Source organism: Lissotriton vulgaris, chromosome 9, assembly GCF_964263255.1.
Source record: "Lissotriton vulgaris chromosome 9, aLisVul1.2, whole genome shotgun sequence".
In the NCBI taxonomy this organism is placed as follows: domain Eukaryota; kingdom Metazoa; phylum Chordata; class Amphibia; order Caudata; family Salamandridae; genus Lissotriton; species Lissotriton vulgaris.
In genome coordinates, this window is record NC_141697.1 from 191,679,281 (window position 1) to 191,698,208 (window position 18,928).

Below are 18,928 nucleotides of genomic sequence, written 5' to 3' on the forward strand. Positions count from 1 at the left end.
CGAGCCCACCGGGTGCCTGCTCGCCCGCCAGGGCTTGGCCGCCCCCCGACCGATGGTGGTGAGGCTCCTCCACTATAAGGACCGGGATCTCCTCATCCAGCGGGCTAGGATGTCGGGCCCGTATGAGGTGGAAAACAGTAAGGTCACGATTTTCCCGGACTACACCCAGGCGGTCCAGAAGAACAGGGCATCGTTCCTAGCGGTGAAGAAGGAGCTCCGGGAGGAAGGCATCCAATATTCCTTGCTCTACCCGGCCAAGCTGCGGATCATACTGGATGGCACTACACACTTTTTTCAGACTCCGGACGAAGTGTGGCAGTGGCTGGAGTCATATAGAGCGGGGACGGAGAGGTCGCATAAAAGCAGGAGAGATAAGCCTAAGCCACCCCGGATCCGACAATCGCAGCGCATCAGGTCCCGCAACAGGCGCCAGCGGGAGAAACGGGAGGCTCAAATGGCGGCGGAGAAGAGGGATGCGCTCGCAGCGACGGCGGCCATCACGGGGTCGCAACAGAACAGTGAACTGGCAGAAACGGACTCGGGCGGGGAAGGCAGCAGAACGGGAGAAGACCTCTCAGAAGCGGAAAGTTCGAAGGGGCCAGTGGTGACCCCCCAGACTTCTGATGGGATATTTTGCGGCTGAGACTGTATTGGGACTTGATCGAGACTTCATGGTAGGGTGGTATCCTGTTGGGGATGGGCGGGTTGCCGGGATAGGGGGCTAAGTGCTTAGTAGGGGATGAAGGCGCGGGGCGCGGGCTCCGCTAGCTGGGGTCGGCGGTAACTCACCCCCCTAGGGCCCTTAAGGCCTACTGTGGTGGAGACCACAGGGTAGGAGAATGGGAAGTTGGTTCAAGGTTTGGATGGGGGCTGACATTGGATTCGTGTGCTCTGTCCTGGGGAGTGGGGTTTGGGGAGTTTTTCTGTTCAGGGTGTGTTCGGGGGGGGGGCAACTGCTTTGGGGGGGTTGTGAACCTTTGTTCTTTGAATCGGACTGTTCGAGGTTGGTATGGGGACATTACCTAATTTGAAATGCCTGACGTGGAATGTCCGGGGGCTGCGCACTATGGTTAAACGCCACAAAGTACACGCACACCTGGTGCGTAGGGGGGTTCAGATTGCTATGCTACAGGAAACTCATCTAACCAAAAAAGAGTGCGCTGCATTGCAAAAAAGATGGCGGGGCCAGGTGTTCGGCACCACTTACTCAGCGTATGCCAGGGGGGTGCTGATCTGGGTGAGGGCGGGGATACCATTCCAAGTGCTGAATCAAGTGGTGGACCCTGATGGTCGGTTCGTGGCGGTGGAGGGGAGGCTGTATGGAAGGGACGTGGTTCTCTGCTGTGTGTATGCGCCGAACACTGATCAGGCTCGATACTTTGATGGCCTCTCTGGGTCCTTGGCCTCTTTCCTGGCGGGCCCGGTAGTGTTAGGGGGGGACTTTAATTCGATCACGGATGTGGCTCTGGATAGGTCCCATCCCCCTCTGGTAGACTCCCCGGTGCGCAGGTTGGCCATGCACAGGAAGGATTGGCAGGACAGGTGGGGGTTGCTGGATGTTTGGCGGGAGCAGCACAGAGACACCAGGGATTATTCCTTTTACTCGGCTCTCCACGATCTGCATGTCAGGATAGATTCGGTGCTCTGCGGTGGGTCCCTAGCCCCATTGATTTCCCATACGGAGTACCTGGCTAGGACCATCTCGGATCATAACCCCCTATTGGTACACATTCAGTGGCAGCGGGAGCGCTCAGCGATACCAACATGGCGGCTCCGGCCGGAGACGCTGGAGGATTCAGTATTCAGCGACGCGGTCCAGCAAGGCATTGTTAGCTATTTTTGCGAGAATGAGGGCACGGCCACGAGTAGGTCCACTGAATGGGATGCAATGAAAGTGGTGGTGAGAGGGGTGTGTTTGGGTAGGTTTTCAAATGCTCGTACGACTGTGGTGAATGCACTCATGAAAGCGGAAGAGACTTTGAGGGATTTGGAACGCCGCAGGCCGGCCAGGCCAGACTTACAGACCCAGTTATTGGAAGCGAAGGAAGTGGTCGCCACCGAGACAGAACGGTTGCGGTGTTACGACTACAGGCAGTACGTCGTCAGAGCGCATGCAGAGAGGGACAAGGTGGGCACCCTCTTGGCCAGACTTGCTAACCCGGAACTTAGGGGCTGCCCGGTCCTTAGCATTAGCAATGCCAGGGGGGAGATGGTGTACTCCCAGGCAGCGGTGTTGGAGTGTTTCCGGGAGTACTATCAGGAATTATATCAGAGTCAGCTGGGAGTGGACCAGGAAATAGCAGAATATCTAGGGGAGAGGCAGCTTCCGGTCCTAGACGAAGAGGACGCGAAGGAGCTGGGCGGCCCGATCACGCTCACTGAAATACGGGTGGCCATCAAACATATGGCTCGTAATAAAACGCCCGGGGTGGATGGATTGCCGATTGAATTTTATCAACAGTATGTCGACAGCCTGGCTCCGAGGCTTCTGGTGGTGTACACGGAAGCTTATGAGGCAGGGGGACTGCCTGGGTCCATGCGAGAGGCCTTGATTGTACCGCTCCTAAAGCCCGGCAGGGACGCAACGGATGTAAGGTCCTATCGCCCGCTATCCATGCTGACGGTGGATTATAAGATCCTGAGCCGAATCCTAGCCACCAGACTGGCCCCACACATGACGGGCCTGGTGCACAGGGATCAGGCTGGGTTTATACCCACGAGGAGCACCGCGCTGAATATTCGCCGCCTGGTGGGAATAATGGACGCCATCTTGGATGGGGAAGGGGCTCCAGCGGTCCTGTCAGTGGACATCGAGAAGGCCTTTGATAGCTTAGAATGGTCTTTCCTGGATGGAGTGTTAGAGAGTTTTGGCATGGGAGAGGGGTTCCGCCGGTGGACGAAGGTCTTGTATACCTCGGCGACGGCGAGGGTGCGCTTGGGCGGTCTGGTGTCTGCGGCATACCCGGTGGGAAGGGGCACGCGACAGGGGTGCTCCCTATCCCCCCTATTGTTTGCTCTAGCGATGGAGCCTTTGGCGGTCCATGCGAGGTCGGGGGACAGATACGCGGGGATAGCCAGTGGCGGGCAGCTGCACTATATATCGTTATATGCGGATGACCTGCTCCTGTACCTCGACCACACGGCGCGGGCCCTGGAAGGAGCGATGGACCTGCTATCGGAGTTTGGCCGGCTATCGGGCCTTAAGGTCAACTGGGCGAAGACCTGTGTGTTTCCGCTGAGAGCGGAGTCACCCAACCCTGGTCGCGATTTGGGGGTGGTCTGGGAGCCATCTTGCTTCACCTATCTGGGAGTACGCATCTATCACGCGACTGCGGATCTATTGGAGGGCAACATTGGTAGATGTGTCCGGGCACTGAGGGGCAGCATGTCCTTCTGGTCGACCCTCCCGCTGACGGTTCTGGGTAGGATCGCTCTTTTAAAGATGGTGGCGCTCCCCCGCTTCCTGTACTACTTCCGGACATTGCCCATCTGGATTCCTCAAGGGATCTTCAGAGACCTGAGGACAATGATTATTGGGTTCCTATGGGGGCATGGCCGCCGTAGAGTGGCGCTGAGCACGCTACTTCGCCCCAAGATAGAAGGGGGTATGGCTGTGCCCGATTTCGAGCTATATTATTTGGCGGCGCAGTTGCAGGTTCTCACGCAGAACGTGGCTAGGGTGTTCAGGGGTCCGGAGGAGGACCGAGACCGGGGGATACAACGACATGTGCTGTCCTATATTGTCATGCAGCAGAGACTTGAGTTACGGGGCCTCACTATGGAGGAACGAACACTCCGGCTGTGCTGGCAGAGGAGCCTTAGGTCGCGAAGGCGACGCGGCCCTATGCACCGGAGATCCAGATCGGCATGCTGACGGCACTGCCGCACGGGGGAGATTGGTCACCATTGTTGGATTGGGAGGAGGCGGGCCTACAGGTGGTGGGTGACCTGTACATCGATGGGACTCTGGCACCGTTCGAAGCGCTTCGGGAACAGTTCGGGCTGCCCGACGGGGGGTTCCTCCTGCACGCGGCGGTGGTGGCTGCTATACAGAAGCACTGGAAAGGGGGACTCATGGAACCGACCACGACTATGGCGTGCCAGTATGTGGTAATGGCGGCGGGCACGTTCAAGGCTGTGACGTGCCTCCATAACAGGATGCTGAATGAGGGACTGGAACCGCTCCAGGGGCTCAAGGCTAAATGGGAGGAGAGTGTGGGCCGGCCTATTCCGGACACGGCGTGGGGCCACATCTTGCGGCGCACGTGGAAAGGCACGAGAAATGCGCGCTTCCAGCAAGTGCATTTCTATGTGCTCCATAGGGCCTACTTAACCCCCGAGAAGATACAGCGGTACTTCCAGGTGCCGGACGCCCGATGCCTGCGGTGTTCATCTCCGGGAGCGGACATGGATCATCTGCTCTGGGGGTGCTCGCACTTGGAGGCCTACTGGGCGGAGGTGGGGGACCTTCTAAACGATGTGACTGATAGGGAAGTGGAATTCGATATGGCGGCATGCTTGTTGCTCTGGTTCCCGCACACCAAACACACCAAGGTGACGAGCAAATTTATTGACCTGGGTCTGATACTGGCGCAAAGAGAAATAACGTGGCATTGGAAGTCAAGGGGTGGGCCGTCACTGCGTCGATGGAAGAATGAATTGCTGCGGTGGTCTGAATGCGAGAGTGTGCTCCGGATGAGGCAGGCTGTTAAGCTTGGGAATGAGAAAGCTTTGGATGTAGCGCGTGCGTGGAAGTTGGTGGTGCAGGCTTTGCGTGATTCTTTGGTGGAGGATGAGGATGGAGGAGATTAAGCCAGCGGACACTGCGGGGCGAACGCAAACAGAATTGCACATTACGCTGTAGTGGATCCATCCAACACGTCGGGACGAGGCATACACCTTTAGCAGTTGCCAGGGGGGGGGGGCTTCGGGGAGGTAAGTTAGTGGGAGTTTGGGGTGGGTCGGAAGCCGAATAGCTGGTCGTCTGCTAGGGCGCCTTGAGTTCAGTAGACCGGTAGGGAGCGGCGCGGAGCGAGGAATGGCTGGGGGGAGCGGCCAGGCATGATAGACCTACAGCGCTCGGGGTAGCTCCCGACAGGGACAGTACCACTGATTACACAACAGGGATGGCTGACGGTAGTAATGTTGAGGGTGGGGGGGTAAAAGCAGATACGTAAAACGACATATCAACCATGGTCCCTATGGGACGCGCACTGTGATGTTTTCCTACTGAAGTGGAGTATTACGCCGCCCGGCCTCCGGGATGCGGGCTGAATGGCTGTGTACGATGTACGTTTTATTATTGACCGGGGGGGATGTCACGAGTGGACTGGTTGACTAATTGTATTCTGTGGTTTCTAATTCTGCAATAAAAACAAATAAAAAAAAAAAAAATGATCTATTATCCATTCATATAAGAACCCCACGCACATGAGAGGAGAAGCCTGCATCGTAACAATGGCCCGCAGCCGCTGCCGCCCCAGTACCGTGCTATCAAGAGCTAAATGTGTATCCTGCAATATAGCTACATCCACTTTATGTTGTTTGAGGTAGGCCTCCACTTTACTGATTTTCCTATGATCATTAAGATCACGTACATTCCAAGTAAGGAACTTTGTATGCAGCACTGTAGGGTGGACCACCGCTCCTTGATTTATGTCCCCAGTCGCACTTCCATCATACTCATAGTTCTGTCATGTGCTATCCTGTAGTGTGCTTCACTTTTTCTTAGCAATATCAAAGAACTTACATTCCCCAATTCCCCCCTCCCACGCTATGTGGCCACCAACTTTGCACAGGAATAACATCTCCCGCCCCTCCCTTCCCAGTATTCCCCCAACTAAAACCAACCCAAGTCTACAACTTGGTGCACATATAGGGTTGGATGGTTCAGGCTAAATAAGTCTCCAATTATCCGATGCACTGGCCACTGAGTGTGATGCAACATAGATGATCTCACCCACAGCGTGTTCTAATGAGATCAGAATATAGGAAAGGAGTTCAAACAGGGACACTATCCCTGTGTCTTCCCTAAATCCCTCTGCAGGTACCTCCCCTTCAGGGTGAAAGCAGGTGACGCAGTGTCACAGTTGGAGGTGAATGGCTCACTACCAGTATAGTCTATACTTTGGACTCAGAGCATTGGGGAGTTCCCCCTTAACTCCCCAGAACAGTCTTACCTATGTTCTCGAGTCTTGGACCACAAACATGGCTCTCTCCTTCAAGCTCTGGTAACTGCCATGTTTCTGCCATCCCAAATGAAAGTGAAAGAGAAAAACGGACCAGGTCGAACCTCAAGTAGCATTTAGACCTACATCGTGGGGGAACTCAGTCCAATGGGGACCTGCAGTCCCTTTTATACTGGTTGTCTCTTAATTCCAGGCATAGTCTCTTCTATTGTGCCTCCACATCCAGTGCTTCTCCGCATCCTCTGAAATTCCTGCGTGGTGAACTGCGTCTGCTCCCGGTTCCCCTTCTTTGCAAAGGAAGTGGAAAACTTGCTTTGGGTCTGTGTAGTAATGTGCCTTACCCTCTGCCATGACACGCAACTTAGCTGGGTACAACATGTTATATTCTTCCACCGGGTAAACCCTTGGGTAGCTGTGCGCCTTATAAAAGCAAAATAACATAACATAAATAACATTCTAGCTGGAGTTCACAAAGCTTCCTTTTGACTGGGATGAACAAGCACTGCACCTCTTGTACCTTTTGCGTGAAATCCGGATACAGGGATAATTCCATACCTTCATGTGGCAGAGTCTTTAGGTCACATGCCTTGCGTAGTGCTGCATCCCAATCCCTATACTTAACCCCTTCCACGCTCATGACGAGCTGGGCTCGTCATGGCGTAGCCTCCTTGCACGCTGATGCCGAGCCCAGCTCGTCATGTAAAGTGCATTTCATAAAATCTCAGCGTGCGAGCAGAATAACGCTAGCGCGCATGAGGTTAAGGAGGAGTGCTATGATGGGATCACCCCCAGAGCCGGTCTGGGTGCCAGAGAGCAATGCTCTCGCTTGACCACGAAGATCTCTGAGTATGTTTCTCTACCCAGATTAGTGGTCAGGAGTTGCTCCACCAAGAGTTCCATGTTATGTATTCAGATCAACTGTGCAACCCCCACATAGAGCAGATTGTTCCTCCAGGAGTGTGCTTCCAGGTCTTCAGTCCTTGCTCTTTGGGTGTGAAGCCTTTTGTCAATATGTTCGATGTTTGGCTGACTCCGCTGTATTACATCTTCAGCATTTGATACCCTCCTCTCCACTATGTCCAACCGCTCCGTATACTTGTCCAGCCTTTCTGTCATTCTATCCATTCTGAATGTCAAAGCATCTATTTCCCATTGATTTTCATTAGGCTGCACTGCATTGCTGCAAGAATCTGTTTCACTGCAGTGTCTGCTGGAGGGTCTGCTACTTCCGAATCCAGCACTGCGGGGTTTAAGTCGGCCTCTCTGGACTTGTGGGTTTTACGCGACTCAAATTGGAGTTTGGGCTAGGTTTTACCCATCTTCCCCTTGTTGCTTTGTGATTATGTGCTATGGCCTAGATGAATCATCTCTGTTCGGCACAGTGGTTAATATGTCAAAATACCTCTCTGGACCTTCCCTGGCTCATAGTGCCAACCTGTGTGGTGCTTCCAGGTTCCCCTGGGGAAGGGGTTCCCCATCGATGATGAGCGGGTGAGCCCCAAATGTCTACCCGCTACTGGCCCCAAATCAGTCTACACAGCTGGGGGGGTCATCCTCCACAGCATTAGCCCAATCTTGAGTGACCACGCCTTGTGGTCTTTTCAATTCCACTAGAGCCAAGAGCAGGCCTACTAGGTGCTTTCAAGGCTGTTTCCGTATCCAATGTTTTATTTGTCTCATATCCCAATTACTGTGAAATGGTGTGCTCACCAATGAGAACTAGAGAGTAGCAATTGGGTAAGGTTTGTCACCCTTCACGTAACTGGCCTCTGCTTCCCATAGTTCTAGTCAGTCTGCTTCCCATAGTCTAGTCAGTCATTCCTGTGCTTTCACTGGCCTCAGAGTCGTTGCCTGAATCTCTCCATGGCTTACGCACACCTGTGTGTATGTGCAAAAAGGGTGACTCCCTCACGTAGGAGTCACGCTGTTATATCCACGGTAGAAATCACCCAGCCTTCTTAATTACTGTGCTTCTGAGATTACCGCTGTGCCAGGTCTGCTCACCTGGGCCTTCACAGTGCCGCTACCCCAGTCGCCTCGTTCAGGCCTTCAGTTGTCGTTATATCACTCCGCATTTAGCTCCGCACACTTCTCCTCTCCACAGACCACAGCAGATTCCCGACCACCACCAATTCACTCACGGTTGCGGGGGTCCTCTGATTCAACCGCTCCCGGGCTATGGACTCAAATCTCCAGCCTGTTCCCCCTCCGCTCTTCTCTTTTCACTCAGCGTGCCTGTCTTGGTCGCTGTGTTCTGCTGTGAACACACCCTTAGGCCCGCCTGCATCGGAATTCTCTCCACAGCCGGCACCGCCGAGAGACTTCAGCGCCTTGATGGATAAGCTGGTTGTTCAGCTGTATTTAGTTCTTGTCAGTGTTTTATTTTTCATGCTGAGGGCGGCGGAATTCCTGTAGATCAGCAGCAGGGCTGCCGGAGCTTTACTCTATGGTGAATGCAAAAACAACACATGATGGACATAATGCAGAACAATGTCATACGTTCACCCCAGTAAAGAGATCTGGGCCTAAATCCATCGTTTTTTTGCACTCCACACCACCCCAGTTCAGACATGGCCATATGCAAATCAGCCTTGACCCTGTGACTCATGGGAACAGTCCAGCCCGAACTGCCAAGCCATGTCTTTCCTGGACCGGAATCAAGCATCCTAGGACAGGTTTTTGGCTATCAGCCGTCATCAGCCAGGATAGCTTGACTCCAGTGGTGTGGAGAGCACGGGACTCACATCTGAGCATACCCGTCCCACTCGGGGTGACAAATGCAAAAACAACAGGAGATGGGCAGAATGCAGAACAATGTCATACATTCACCCCAGTTCAGAGATCTGGGCCTACATCCATCGTTTTTTTGCACTTCACACCACCCCAGTTCAGACATTGCCATATGCAAATCAGCCTTGACCCTGTGCCTCATGGGAACAGTCCAGCCCGAACTGCCAAGCCATGTCCTCCCTGGACCGGAATCAAGCATCCTAGGACCGGTTTCTGGCTATCAGCCGTCATCAGCCAGGATAGCTTGACTCCAGTAGTATGGAGAGCACGGGACTCACGTCTGAGCATACCCATCCCACTCGGGGTGACAAATGCAAAAACAACAGTTGATGGACAGAATGCAGAACAATGTCATACATTCACATCAGTACAGAAATCTGGGCCTAAATCCATCGTTTTTTTGCACTCCACACCACCCCAGTTCAGACATGGCCATATGCAAATCAGCCTTGACCCTGTGCCTCATGGGAACAAATTAAAAAAACAAGAGGTGATGGACAGAATGCAGAACAATGTCATACATTCACCCCAGTACAGAGATCTGGGCCTAAATCCATCATTTTTTGCTCACTATGCCATTCCAGTTTGAACCCAGCCATATGCAAATCAGTCTTGACCCCTATGCCCCATGGGAACAGTCCAGCCCGAACTGTCAAGCTAGGTCCTCCCTGGACTGGAAACAAGCATCCAAGGACTGGTTTCGGGCTTTCAGCCCTCATCAGCCTGGATAGCTTGACTCTAGTGGTGTGGAGAGCACGGGACTCACGTCTGAGCATACCCGTCCCTCGGGTGACAAATGCAAAAACAACAGTTGATGGACAGAATGCAGAATAATGTCATACATTCACCACAGTACAGAGATCTGGGCCTAAATCCATCGTTTTTTTTTTTTTTATAAAATTTTTATTTAGTTTTACTTAAGCAGGAATGTAAGAAAGAGGAAGAACAAGAAAGAAAGAAAGAAGGAGAAAAAGGGAAAAATACAGGCGACAAGCCATCAAATAACCCCACACAGGGGGTGCTGGAGAACGCTTCCACAAAAGAGGCAAGGGGAAACAGCATTTATGAACGTTAAATGCAGGTTTAAGAGTCAATGTTCGCCAGATGCAGCAGGAGAATTGGGCTCAAACCTCTTTGCGAAGGGTCCGTAAGCTTGCCATGAAAGGTGACAACCCCAACTGAGAGACACAGCTGCATAAGAAATCAACATAGTCCGTCTCCATAAGCCAAGTAGTGTTGCAACAAAGAAGAACTAACAACCCCATCCGCAACCCCCCCCCCCCACTACCCCCCTTCGCCCCCCCCACCCCTTTCCCCGGTGGTGGCGACCATTCACTCATTCATATCAGGCTTCCATACAGCCCAGCTGGTTAGATTTGGAAGAGGTGAAGAGCACAAAGTGCGGAGGGACAAACCGCAGATGGGAGACCTCAAGACAAAAATCAGACCAGAGGACCCCAGCGGAACAAGAAATTTTTAAAATTACCCAAAAATATATCTGACATTCTCTCCATGCTCAGCAGCCGCCATAGCCTCGCGTGCCATAGTGAAATAGGGGCAGTCGGTTTCTTCCAGGCTGCCGCTAGTGTCAACTTGGCCGCTCCCAAGCACAGCCATATAATACGTTTGTCGGCCCTAGTCTGGTGTTCCAACATCGGATCCCGAAGTCCCAACAGGACATAATCCATCGACTCCGGAATCGGATAACCCACTACATCCTTGATGTGGGACAAAATCTCAGACCAGATTAGCCGGATGGTAGGGCAATCCCACCAGATATGGCAGAAGTCTCCCACAATACCGCACCCCCTCCAGCACCTGTCCGAGGTGGTTGGGAATATCTGATGCAAATGTCGTCAATGGTCTTGTGGCGGCGTCTACCACTCCCGCCGATGTTGCCCAATGCAGGAGCTGAATGTGGCGGAAGCTTTCAGTGGGCGGAACACCATAATCTCGCATACAATTTTGAAAGGTGAGAGGCGTCGCACCGTGGAACAAGTGGGTGAGGGCTCTACATCCTCCCTCTCGCCACAGTCCGAAAGGTCCCTCACTCAGAGCCGGAGGAAATTTCGGGTTAAAGTGAATAGGCGTAAACGGGGACGGGAAAGTGGTCCAGCGGTCATCGCCACTGACCGTGTCCCAGACCTTTAGGACCGTGCTGGTGGGAGTGCTGATATACGCATTCCTGGGTCGGTCAGCCTTAGGCTTCCAGGCCAAGTCCCAAATGGATCTTCCGGCCACACTCCGATCCATATGTAGCCAGTGTTTCTCTGAGAGCTGCTGGGACCATTCCACCAGTACCCTCAACTGTGCGGCTTTATAATACAGGTGCATGTCCGGGAACCCCACCCCTCCCTCCCTCCGCGGTCGCCTCATCGTTGCAAACGAGAGTCGCGCCCGGCCTCCCTGCCACACAAACTTCAGCATCAAAGTCTTAAGGCGGCAAAAAAAATCCAACTCCACCGGTATAGGTAGAGCCTGGAAAAGATACAAGAACTTAGGGAGGAGGACCATCTTGATAGCGTGGACCCTACCCAGCCACGAAATGTATTTCGGCTTCCATCTCTCCAGCTCAGCGCGCACTGCCGTTAGCATTGGAGGGAAGTTAGCCGAGAATAACGAGCCCAGGGTAGAAGTCAGCTGGATGCCCAGATACAGCAGAGAGGCAGATGACCATGATAGGGGCGTAAGCGCGCGTACCCGGTTCACCTCCGCGGGAGGAAGAGTCAGGTTCAGTATGTACGATTTGTCAAAGTTGACCTTGAACCCTGCCACCGCTCAAAGTCAGAGAGCACCGTTTGAATGTGAGGCAGCGATTGGGCCGGGTCCCCCACAGACAGCAGCACATCATCCACGAATAGGGAAATCTTGTGCTGCTCACCCGTAAAGGGAAGAATTTTGATTTGCTCCTTCTCCCGGATTGCGAGGGCCAAAGGTTCGATACTTAAAGCGAAGAGGAGTGGGGAGAGAGGACACCCCTGTCGCGTTCCGTGTGAGTGAGGGAAGCAGGCGGATCTATGCCCGTTAACCATCACCCTAGATGTGGGATTGCTGTAATTAGCACTGATCATTTTTATGAAATGGGGAGAGAAACCAAAGGCTTCCAGGGTACGATATAAGAATCCCCAGTCGACGCGGTCAAAGGCTTTTTCCGCGTCGAGCCCCACCAGCACCGCCGGTATACGAAACCTGTTGGCCTTTTCTATCAGATGGATCACCCGTCTCAGGTTGTCGTGAGTTTGTCGCCCTTTTATGAATCCGGACTGGCCTACTCGCGATGATAGAGGAATACAGTTTAGCATCCAGATTGAGGAGAGCTATTGGGCGATACGACGAGCACTTGGTGAGATCTTTCCCCGGTTTGGGGAGAACGATAATCATGGCCTCGGCCATGGTCCCAGAGGTCAGTCCGTCGATTGCCATCTCATTAAAGAGGGAAACCAGACAATCGCACAACTCCTAGGCAAACGTTTTATAAAACAGGGCAGTGTAGCCGTCTGGGCCCGGAGCTTTGTGGAGCTTCAGAGCCTTGATAGCGTCCAGCACCTCCTCCCTGGAGATAGGGGCAGATAGCAACTCATTCCATTCTTTGGAGACCTGTGGTATAGGGAGGCCGTCCAAGAACGCAGATTGGGCATCCCGATCTAGGGCATCGCCCCTATAAAGATCGGCATAAAAGCGGCCAAAGATATTCGCCTTGTCCGCATCTCGGTGCTGCACAAACCCCGTTGGATCCTGAATCCCCCAATGTAGTCCCTCTCCCTCTTATCCCGGAGTTGCCGGGCCAAGTGCCGCCCCACTTTGTTCCCCTGCGAGTAGGAGACACGCCGCAGGCGCAAGAGAGTGAATTTGGCCCGATTGTTGTAGTGGGCCCTCAGCTTCCCCCGCACCGCAGTGAGAGGCCGGAGGGTCACTCTAGACGGATTCGATTTGTGTGCCTGTTCCAATACAGCGAGTTCCGCCTCCAGGTCCGCACGCTCCTTCCTCCTTAATTTTTTGAGGTTCGCATTGAGGCCCAGGCAGGTGCCCCGTAGTGAGGCCTTGCAGGCGTCCCAAGTGTTGTACACCGAGGTGTCTGACGGCGGGTTAAGAGCCAGGAATTCCCCAATGGCCTTCCGCAGCTCCCTGCAGGAGACATCATCCCGTACCAGTGCTGCCGGAAAGTACCACTTCCGCCAACCGTCCCCCCCCACCGACCAGTGCAACCCGAGACCCACCAGGCTATGATCCGACACGGAGAGTGGAAAGACGCTGGAGACACGGACATCTCCTCTAAGGGCCTGGCTCACGAAGATATGGTCTTTGCGAGAGTAGGCGCGATGGACGTGTGAGAAGAAGGTGTAATCCCTGGTCTGGGGGTGCAAGAAACGCCAGCCATCAATCAACCCCAGGTCACCCATCTGTCGCTGCGTTGCATCGGAGAAGACCCCAGCCTCCGCCCTCTGTGCACATGAGCTATCCAAGTCTTTGTCCCACACCATGTTAAAGTCCCCCAAAAGGAACAAATGCCCTTCCACAAAGTTCCCCCACCCTGTCCAACAATTCCTGTAGAAAGCTATTCTGCCTAGCATTGGGAGCATACACCACCACAAAGGTACACAATCGACCATACAACGACCCCTTCACCATCAACCAACGGCCCTCCTTACCACCACTCACCCCCATAGGTTGAAAGTGAAGGGACGCCCGAAACAGGAGAGCCACCCCCCTATGCTTGGTGGACGCTGACGCCCTATAGATGAGAGGGAAGTGTCTGTGCCGGAGTCTAAGTTCATCTTTCCTAGCTAGATGAGTCTCCTGGAGGCCCACCACATCAAGATGATGGTCCGACAGATACTTCCAAAGCTTCTGGCATTTTATGCGGGGAGTTGAGACCTTTCACATTACAAGTGCCAACACTAACAGGCATAATGAGTCAAAAAGCCCCAGCGCTGTGTGCTCGATAGGGTGACCTGGACCCGCCCCCTGACTCTCCCCAACGTCCACGCCTCCCTCCTAGGTCCACTCCCATCCTTGAGTACCTCCACCCAACTCCCATCCCTTCTCTCCCACCACAGGCCCCAGGCTCCAAGGCCCCCCAAAGTCCAGACACTCGGTAGGAAGCATAGGATCCCTAGCAGAGCAAGGGTCAGTGATATCACCTGAACAGAAGCACCGTCATCAAAGGCCCACTCAGCAATCCTCCAGAGGGAACAACACACACTCCAAACATCCATCGGTCGCCACCACCCCCTTGCCCCCCCACCCTGAACCTCAACGCCACCCCGCACATTCCACCCCCCAAGGCGCCCCACCCCCACACCCCCTACAAACAGAAGAACAAGACAAAATAACACAGTGCACTGAACCTGAACATTGTACTTAGCAGTTCCAGTAGACCATAGTCCGTAAGGGCCCCCCTGGACTGGGGTTGGGGCACCAACGTAGTGTCCCCCAGGGCCACGGTCCGGGGTATCTTCTCCAAAAGTACAAACCCACGGGACCTAAGATCCTGCGCCCCTCCGGCACCAAACCACTAGCGGCTCAAGGATCATGCCGCTCCAGAGCTTTGTTGGGAATCTGCCAACGTTGCTGAGGCCACCGATGCCACCGCATCTCCCCTTTCCTGCAGGCTAGCAGTATGGTCTGGCCGTCTCCGGTCCGGGGACGGACCCACTCTGTGCCAGGAGGAGGACCGACGACACCTCCGCGATGGTGAGATGTTCGCCTCCTGCGATGGCGCGACGTCATCCAGGCCCAAAAGATCCTTCGCCACCTGAAGAGAGCAAATCTGCGCCAGTCTATTTTGCCATCGAAAGATGATGCGGAAGGGATGACCCCACAAATAGGAGATGTTGCATTCCCGCAGGAAGGAGGTCACCGGACGGAACTCCAGTCTCTTCTGAAGTGTCGATGCCGCCAGATCCTGGTACAATTACGGACGGTGCTCCCTGAACTGCAAAGACGGGATGGCTCTAGCCTTACGCAGGATGCGTTCCTTTAACTGGAAGTCGTGCACACAAACGAGAATATCCGGAGGGGGGCCCCTTCCTCGCCTGGGCAGACTGACTCTATGGACTCTGTCCATTCTGATGTCCTGTATATCCTCCTCGTCCAGAATCTGCAGGAAAAGCGCCTGGACATATCCACGCAAGTCCCCCGCCTCTCCGTCCCATGGGACCGCGCGGATGCGGATGTTGTTCCGCCGGGAACGGTTCTCCAGGTCTTCCGAGTGGGCCTGGAGGTCCAAATTTTGTTCCGTGAGCCGGATGATGTCTTGCTGCAACTGGTGGACATCGTTCGCCACACTCAAGTCATGATCCTCCAGCGTCGCCACTCGTTCTCCAATGCCATCTACATCTCTCCGCACTTCCCGGAGGTCCGACGCTATTTGAGCGCGAAGCTCAGAGATGTCCTCCTTAATAGAGGTGAAGAGCTCAGTCATAAAGGCCTTGGTAGCAGGGGCCTCATCATCCGATTGCTTGGACGACCCACTGGCTCCGGGAGAAGCCGGCTGCTGAGAGGATTTTGACGCGCCATCTTTCCCAGGTCTCCCCTTGCGCAGCGTGTTGGACATCGTGGGACTCCCGCTTCGGCGGGAAGGCAGGGCGACCCCGCACGTTCCAAAGGCCAAAGGGCGTCAATGCGGTTGCCTGCACCCCGCCGTCGTCGTTGAGACAGCGGCCCGTATAGCACCCCCACCAGCCAGCTCAGTCGGGGGTCAAGTCTCCTTTCTCCCCTCCAGGGACTACCGCTAGGACCCTCGCCCCAGGAGGTACCTGTGCTACGCTTCCGCTGATCCACCTGCTGCTCCCAAATGGGGGTCAATTGCTGTGGGCCCCCGAGTTCAGCTCAAGCAGGAAGGTCCAGGAGTGATGCAAGGCTGCTCCAAGCACCCGGTCAAGTCAGAGGCTGGGGGGGAGCGAAGTGGGCAAGTACTGTGCCCGCTGGATCCGGCCGTTTGATGTGGCAGCCACCAATTATCCAGTCATGGCGGCGCCGCAGTAGTGGCCTCCCGGCAGGAGGGCGCTCCCCCTTCTCCCCGTACAGCTTCCCCGGCAGGAGGCAACCCGAGACTGCAGAATGCCAAGAGCTTAGTCTGCCGCGGCCCCTCTCCAATGGGTCCTCACCGCCACCTCAAATCAGGGAGCCCGGGCCCCTCAGTCACTATAGGCCGGGGATCCTTAGGCCTCGGACCGCCGACTCCCGCAGTTCCCTCCTATGCCCCTGCCGGTCAGAGGTGACTCTCGACCCACCCACGCTGTTCAAAGGGCCACCACAGGACCCTGTCGGGTGAGGGAGCTCGGCCGGTCGGCCCGCTCAGGACGGCAAACAGAGGCGGCATGGGACCAGCACCGCGGCCGCCGCGCTCGCTGGATCCAGCCGGCCTGTGCTACCAGCGCTTGTCCCCCGGCTGTCGTGGGGCTCCCAAGGCGCATACACCCGTTGGCTCGGAATAAAAGATCTCCGCCAAAGTGCAGCTCCCCGCGCTGCCCGACGGGCATTGCACCGCCAGCCTGCCGTAGGAGCAGGATACCAATGATGACGCTGGACGGCCATCGGTTGGGATGACAGTTGTTTTCCTGCCGGTAACCTGTGTGAGGTATCCTTATATTCTGAAAAGGGTCTACACCATGCACTCACCCCTTCATAATCAGTGAGAGAAAAATCAACCTGAGCTAAACCACTGGCTCCCACCGGGGAACTCTGTACAATACTCTTTGTTTACAGCTCGGCCGGTCGGCCCGCTCAGGACGGCAAACAGAGGCGGCATGGGACCAGCACCGCGGCCGCCGCGCTCGCTGGATCCAGCCGGCCTGTGCTACCAGCGCTTGTCCCCCGGCTGTCGTGGGGCTCCCAAGGCGTGCGCTGGCTCCGGCAAGCAGCGGGACGGGAGCCGAGAGTCCCGAGTCTGTCGCGGCTCTCCGCAGGTGACTTTTCCGCGCCGCCGCGGAGCAGGAGGTCCGGCCCCTCTTCTACGCAAGGCCGAGGCTCACATGGCCGCAATCCGCCGCCACTCCACAGACCGCTCAAGGCGACCTCCGACCCCGCCGGCAGCACCGGACCCTACCCCTCCGCTCCGGGGTCCATCGCTGGCCTCTGGAAGTCGGTCAGCACGCCGCCAAATATGCTACACAAAGCTAAGATGGGTTCGGCGCCAGAGGGACTCGAAAGAGTGTCTCACTCCGTCGCCATCTTGGCCACGCCCCATCCATTGTTTTCTTACACTCCACACCACCCCAGTTGTTTTTGCATTTACTCTATGGTGGCCATCTTGGAGCCAGGCAAGCTCTGCCCGCTAAAGCCAAAGCTAAGGTAATGAGCTTTGGACTGCATGACAAGTATGTAAATTAACTATTCCCCTTTCTTAGTCTAAAACCTCAATGGTCTCCTAACAGTAAGAATTTACATATCCAAATTCCAAAGCTTCTTATTGCATTGTATTTCTGGAGTCCGGGTGCATTGTTGGTAAGTAGGCAGTTTGGTTCTAGAATAAATTGGTCTGAATATCGGCTGAGAAATTTGTTGAATACTAAATTTCATTTATAAAAAATATTGCCTTGTTTGGTTTAGTACTTCTCTTGGAGCGATATGTTTTGTAAACGATATTCAGACAATCATTTTTTATTGAAATTTGCCACTTAAAATCATGTAGGCACAGGGAAAAATGTTATTCCACAAGCATAATTTAGCTTAATTTCCATATGCACGTTTTTGCTCATTACGTTTTTACTGTACAAAACATGTCTTTTCCAGTAGAAAATGTCTTGCACGAACAGTGAAAGTGATGTGTTGGATAGCCCCAAGACTGATGCTGTCTCATGTGACCTTTGTATGCCAGGTATATGACCTCATGTTCAAATTTCATGCAAGGTCTCAGCCAAGTGCATTTTATATTATGTATGTAAAATTGCATAATTTTCGTACTTTTTATGCGAGGGAAAATCTTTGCAATTTCTCCTTCCTCTTTAATTGTGGAGTGTGTTAAATTGCTAAAAGGGAATGCATCTTTTCTACTGCTCATTTCTAAACGATGGGTGCATTTATCTGTTGCTTGCAAAAAAAATAGTAGTACTTTATTTCTTTATTATTGAAAGGCATACATCCGTGAATAAATTGTTGTGTGGCTTCTTTTCAGCACACCAATGAATGTTATGTCTCTGGAGCGTTAATGGTGGTGGACTGAACTTTGTGCAAGAAACGGTAAGCTGTGCACAGATGTGCATTCTTATTGGACAACTCACTTAACGAGGGCGAGCAGGGTGTCCACGAATAGAGGTACAATATGTAAGGTCACTTCTGTTCTAATTGCATTGTAATTGTAAATGTATTGATATAACCCTATCTGCCTCTGAATGATAGCGAGGTTTACATTGCTAATGAGGCAGTGAAGCGCAAAAGCAGATGGGTAGCACACTACAATATGGGGCAAGTGCTTGGGTGGAAGGGTCTTGACTTGCAGTGTGGCCTACAGACAGCATGTCTGGAAACTGTGATCCTGAGTCCAATGGGGGCGGGGTCAGTAAGCATGGGGTGTGTTCAAAGGTGTGGCTAAAAATAACAAAATATCTTGTAACTATTTTGTTGCTATCTCACCTTCATCTAACTGTGTTATAAAACAACACACACCCTAAATGAAAAATAAATGCAAGTTAAACTATTCGAAAATAGATGCTATATTTTTCTTTGTGAAACCACTATTGGTTAATTTGGTCACTGTAGATATCTGTGTGCATAACCAGAGAGCCACAGAATTGAATTCTGGCTGGCTCAGTGAGGAATAGTGATGTGTGTGTGATTTAGTGTTCCATGGTTCCAGCACGCTCAATATGAACGTAATTATTTTAAACTTGCATTACACCCAGTATAGTCAAGTCAAGTCAAGTCATGGAATTTGTATAGCGCACTACATACCCAGAGGGTTTCAAGGCGCTTAGGAAGGGGAGGAGGGTTACTTGTCAAATATCCAT

At 53.5% G+C, this 18,928-nt stretch overlaps 1 long non-coding RNA gene across 1 annotated transcript in view; it reads left to right on the top strand.

Moving 5' to 3' along the window:
* The first annotated feature begins 18,097 nt into the window (after positions 1–18,097).
* Positions 18,098–18,928, top strand: part of LOC147689831 (uncharacterized) — a 746,906-nt gene continuing 746,075 nt past the window's right edge. The window contains exon 1 of the long non-coding RNA XR_015299900.1: positions 18,098–18,161. This is a non-coding gene — a long non-coding RNA (uncharacterized LOC147689831). The remainder of the gene's footprint in view (positions 18,162–18,928) is intronic.